The 5,952-nt window shown below is 48.5% G+C and overlaps 1 long non-coding RNA gene across 1 annotated transcript; it reads left to right on the forward strand.

Annotated features, from left to right (window-relative positions):
- Nucleotides 1-1,161: 1,161 nt before the first annotated feature.
- LOC144700238 (uncharacterized) lies at nucleotides 1,162-4,020 on the forward strand. Its single transcript, XR_013580691.1, has 2 exons — nucleotides 1,162-1,576; nucleotides 3,310-4,020. It is a non-coding gene; the product is annotated as an uncharacterized LOC144700238 (long non-coding RNA).
- The last annotated feature ends 1,932 nt before the right edge of the window (nucleotides 4,021-5,952 follow it).

The following is a 5,952-nucleotide window of genomic DNA, read 5'->3' on the forward strand; positions in this document are numbered from 1 at the left end:
CAGATACTTCAAAACTCGGCGTGCTTAAACCCGAGGGTGCGGGGTTGGCCTTTATAGGCGTTGGGCTCATGCACGGTGCCGTCCTCGTGCACCCCTCCCATACTCAAAATACGTAAAAAATAGAGTCATTTTTACTCTCCTGGTGGATCCGAAGTTGCGGATGTAGTGGGACATCCATGATCTATCCAAAACCAGAAGTTCCGGTCCTACATCGCCGCACACTGGGTCGCCCGTTTGTTGTGTTCTGCTCAGTACTCGACGCGCATATCTTCCTCGTTTGGTACTCTGGCGTGGTACGCCCGCTGAATTGAACTGCGCGTTCGGACGGTCTCGCCGACCACAGTGCTGTCCGATTTTCTCTCTACGCGTTGGGGGCCCCCTGAGAAACAAACTTACGGTGTTGACCCCATTTGATACTCGGACCGTTGAAGGATATTTTTTCCGAGGAGCTTCTAGCACTGGGAGCTCGAGGAAAAGGTTATCCAAAATAATTTAAGGCTATACGGTCTTCAAGATCTGCGATGAATCCATTGTTTTTCAAACGCTGGATCCATTTGAAGCAGAGAGATTTGAAATCCTTTTTAGCGCGTATTGCGACTCATCAGGGTCTTGTTTTCCCAGAAAAAGAGAAGGAAGGCAATACTGAATGAAATCTTTTGGACGGAGTGGGACTCCTTGTCTGAAGTCCGAACTCTTAGTCTCTTCGGCACACTTAACGGCGACAGTATGCCGGCTTTCAGTCCGCTCGGAGTTTCAACTACCACTGGCCGTGTTTCTTAATTTCCGTAGTGTTTGCAGTCCGTTTGGGTTCACACATCCTCCGAGTCAACGGTTTCTATTCTGGACTACTCGGCGGAGATGCATTCCATATCCAGTGCCTCTATAATTAATTATTTAAACGTCATGGCGAGCCTTTCCTTTCCCGCCTAACTTATTCCTTGCGTTATCTTCATTTCCCTCTCGTCGATGAGGACTGCGCTGTCCCGTTCCTCAGCTGCTTAGGTAGCGAGATAACGTCGGCAAGAGAGTCAACCCAGCCGTTGTGAACGGGGATGTCGGATACCGGCCTACCCTGGTTTTCTTCGGCTGTTTGCAATCTTTTTTTTCCCATCTTTCTGCCGCGTCGCATTCGTCGAACAGGAATTAAATGAGACGGGGTGGGGGCGGGGGGGCGGGGGGGGCGCCTGGGGAGAAATCTTGCGGCCAATGGCGCGTTTATTTCCGACAAACTCAACAGCTCAAGGAGCATAAAGCGGCGGAGGGGTATAACCCGAAGGAAATACTGTAAAACCAATTTTATCCTCGGTTCTTCCAAAAGGCTTCGCATTGATTGCGGAACGTTGGGATATATTTGTAGTTTTTTAACATACCATTCACTGCACACCGATACCGTGGCCTAGTCCAGTTCGCGTTGAAAATGGTTCTTTATTTGTCCATCGATTGGTCGATCGGGGATACTTATTTTATTTCTCATTGCTGTTTACACCGCTCTGCGGTTTCTTCGTTTTTTGATTAAATATGGCTCGACACCTGCTCCAAGTCAAGAAGGGCTATCGAGAACACTTTGGGGGACAAGGTGAGGTGAACCAGAGACTACCGTTCTTTTCAGTCTTAAAAACTGCTTTTCAAACTGTTTCTCGCATCTCATAGCGCGTCTTTTCTTCCGGACTAGCGTCAGTTTGTGCTATCTTCCCAGCACCCATCAGTCGGGATCGGGGTTTGGATCGAATCGAGTTGATAGATTTTTGATCGAATTGTTTTAGTCGATCAAAATGATAATCGATCCGAACAGTTCGAATCTTTCGATCGAATTGCTCTCTCTCTCTCTCTCTCTCTCTCTCTCTCTCTCTCTCTCTCTCTCTCTCTCTCTCTCTCTCTCTCTCTCTCTCTCTCTCTCTCTCTCTCTCTCTCTCTCTCTCTCTCTCTCTCTCTCTCTCTCTCTCTCTCTCTCTCTCTCTCTCTCTCTCTCTCTCTCGTTCTCTCCGCTTCTCATTCTCTCTCTCCTTCTCTCCATTTTTCTCTTTCTCGCTTGTTCTCTCTCTCGTGCCCTTCCTTTCTCTGTCTTTCTGTCTCTTTCTATCTCGCTTGTTCTCTCTCTCGTTCTCTTCCTTTCTCTCTCTCTCTCTCTCGCTGTTCTCTCTCTCGTTCTCTTCCTTTCTCTCTCTCTCTCTCTCGCTTGTTCTCTCTCTCGTTCTCTTCCTTTCTCTCTCTCTCTCTCGCTTGTTCTCTCTCTCACTCTCACTCGCCTGTTCTCTATCACTCTAGTGCTCTCTTTCTCTCCCTTTCTCCCTCTTTCTCTCGTTCTCTCCCCTTCTCCCTCTGTCTCTACGGCTCTCTCTCCGCCTCTGACTTTCTCTCTCGTCCTCTCCCTTTCTCCCTTTCTCTCTAGAGCTCTCTCTCACTCTTTCCCTTTCCCTCTCTCCGCCTCTGACTTTCTCCCTCTCGCCCTTGGGCTCTGTCTCGTTCTCTCCCTTTTCTATCTCCGCCTCTAACTTTCTCTTTCGTTCTCCCTTTCTCCCTCTCTCGAGGGCTCCCTCTCGTTCTCTCCCTTTCACTCTCTCCGCCTCTGGCTTTCTCTCTCGTCCTCCTATCACTCTCTCGTGCTCTCTTTCTCTCCCTCTAGCTCTCTCCCTCCTTCTCTCTTGTTCCCTCTCTCTCTCACTCGCCTGGTCTCCGTCTCTCTCGCTCTCTCTCGTGCTCTCTCTCTCTCTGTCGTGCTCTCTCTTTCTACCTCTGGCTCTCTCTTGTTCTCCCTCTTTCTCTCATTCTCTCGTTCGTTTTCTCTCTCTCGTTCACTCTCCCATGCTTGTTTTTCTCTCTCCCTCTGGCTCTCTCTTTGACGTGTTCTCTCTCTCCCTCTGGCTCTCTCTTTGACATGTTCTCTCTCTCCCTCTGTCTCTCTCTCGTTCTACCTTTCTCTCTCTTCCGTTCTATGTCTCCTTCTGACTCTCTCTCTCGTTCTCTCGCTCTCGCTTGGTCTCTCTCTCTCGCGCTCACACTCTCTCTCTTTACCTCTCTCGCTTTCTCTCTCTCGTCTGCGTTCTCTCCCTTCTTTCTCTCTCTCAGGTGCTCTCTCCCTCTCTGGCTCTCTTGTCTCGCGCGCGCTCTCTCTCTTCCTCTTCTGGTTCTCTTCTCTCGCGCTATCTCTCTCTCGCTCTCTATCTCTTCTTCTCTCTCCGTCTCAAGCTCTCTCTCTATCTCTCTCTCTCTCCCTCGCGTGCTCTCTGGCTCTCTATATATCTCTCTCTCTCTCTCGCGCTCTCTCTCTCGTTTCACTCTCATTTCATTTATTATATATTTATTTTGTAGATTTGTTATTAATTCGAACAATTCGATCCGACCTGCCAGTTAGAATCGAATCTCACCTCATTATTCCATCCGAACACGATGCGAGGATCGCGTACGAATCGAATCTAACCGCTCCCATCGAGGGTCGGATTGAATCGTTCGGGAGTGCTCGATCTGAGCGAACATTCGAACGATCAGATCGAATCCCCGGGGCCATATGGATCGCGGCGTCCCATTCCTAATCCACTTGGGTATTTGGGGAAGCGCCGCACGAAAGTCAATGCGGCAACTGTGAATGGGGATCGTCTGAGATTGAAGTTAGCCAGCGCTTTTGCAAGTTTCCAGTCCCTGTCGTCTCATCAGATACTCATCCTCGCCCTTCAGCATGGCCACTGCGAAGTGATAGAGAGGGGGAAAGGCCTCGCGTGAGAAAACTTCGGCTGCTGACGCGTTTACTGGAGACCTTCTGAACAGTGATCTCACCAAATTTCCTCAGGACGTTTTTACTACAGACGAGGAAGTTTAACCATCGCGCCTCGATAGATATAAGGGAAACTATTGCGGGGACACGAAGATCGGAATAGTTTTTCGCTCCTATTTTTCTTTTTCGACGTGACACTGCGGAAACATTACTGGGTACTTTCTTCTCGAAACCATAGTACCCAAAGAGAGTAATACAAAAGTTACAAAGTGATGTAAACTTAAAGTTCAGTAGAAGTCTTAGATGTTTAATTCCGGAAGCAATAAGTATGCACGACGAGGACAAAAGCGAACCAGTTGATGCTCAGATAAACACAATGATAACGCATTGAGACTGCTCTCTATAGCTCAAACGGCACTGTCTTTTCTTGACGTATTTTCTAAAGAGAAGGCATCGGAATATAGGCCCATACATGATGTGTCAGTTCAACTGTCCCTTTGTCAATGCTACGATTTATGAAATTCTAAACATCGCCCAAAGGTCGGGTGGCTGACTATACGATTTGTGAGTTTATCGTCATCCACCCATGAAAAAATGGTTGGCTGTGTATTTGCTACTGAGGACTAAACCACGCCGGCCAACACGGGATAAAACCGTCAACAGAGTATGAGTATAAATAAAGGCGAGGAGGAGCTTAGAAGGATATTCCTGAAATCAGTGGCCGCAGCTAAGGCCTGGAGGCCGGGAGTTTCCCGATCATGAGGAGGTAGAAGGATACTCGATCCCCTAGTTCAAGTACCCGAGAGATTACTATATCTGCAGCCATAAATACGCGGAATATGCTCGCGGTTGGTTTTCAGATTTGTTTCCACCAAAGAGTCCTGAACAGGCGTCATTGACTCGGAGCAGCTGTCGTGGGACAGCTCTGAAAGACGCAGTGGAACTGGGGAAAATTGTGAACGAGACTGATGCATCATCGTTTACACACGGGCGGAATATCGCCGTACTCACCGCGTCAGGTGAATAATGTGTTAAAATCGTCATTAATCAATACTATCGTTCGCTAAGAAGTTCGACTCCTTAATAGGTTTTAATGCAATTTTCCTCGGGTTATAACCCCACCCCGCTTTAGGCTCCTTCAACTATCGAGGTCGTCAGCAGCCAACGCGTCGTCAAGGGCGTCCTTTTTCCGCTGACTTCCCTTCCCATCAAATTGAACCCGTAGTCCGCGCTCGAGCAGTGCGCGCAAGTATTGCAAACCATCGAAAAGAGCCAGTAAAGTCCGTGGGGTCTGATATCCCCGTTCACAGTGGCCTGGTTGACTGTCCTGCGGACGTTCCGTCAATACCTAAGCCGTCGACGAATGCCACACCGCACTCCGCACTCCGCAGTCGTTATCAAGGTTGAAAGGGAGACAGGGGACGCGTAAGTTAGGCGGGACTGAAAGACCCGCATAGCCCATTAAAAAAAGAGCAGTCAGATTTTCACAATCCTGCCGTTCTCAAAGAGTGGTTCCCGGGTTTCATCCAGTCCGACTCAACTGGTAGGTTGTGACTTGTGAGTGGGCGGACCTGGAACAAGTTCCGACTACGCCGACGCGTAAGTAATAATATTCAACGCAAACTAAATTTCGCTGAGAGTAAGAATTCTGCGAGAGCGGCTCCATCGTCCAAACCCTTTGAATTCACTACCTCGTTTTGAGTTTGCTGCACACAGACCAATCGGAGCGTAATTTTAAACCGTTTGGGAAAAGAACTGCGTTTCTGAGAAAAGGCATTTGAAATACCATGCCGTGAGCAAAACCGCCGGCAGCTTTTCTTTAGATTACTAATGTTTTATTTCCCAATATAAAGACTGACATTTAAAGGCCGAACCATGAACCTACTTATCAGACGGCAATAATTTTCCTAACGATTCCCGAACGCGTTGCGAAGAAACGTTCGGCGACACTGTAGTCGGCAGGAACGTCCAAGCCATTTCAGACGGCATGTGGCGACAGAATTGAAATCTACTGAGGAGTACACACCAAGACACCGGTTCCTCTGTCTACCCGCAGACTTTGACCGGCGGGTTCTGGTTTTGGATAATCGTGGACATCCTGCGAGTGCCTCAAGCGACATGGGACGCAGAAAGAGGATAGATTTGACTCCGTTTTTCCTGTTATATTAAATTCGGGAACTCTCTGCGACAGAGAGGAACCCCACACCCTGCTCTTTTAGATTCTGGAGTCACCGATACCTATA

This window comes from Wolffia australiana, chromosome 2 (assembly GCF_029677425.1).
Source record: "Wolffia australiana isolate 7733 chromosome 2, ASM2967742v1".
NCBI classification, from domain to species: domain Eukaryota; kingdom Viridiplantae; phylum Streptophyta; class Magnoliopsida; order Alismatales; family Araceae; genus Wolffia; species Wolffia australiana.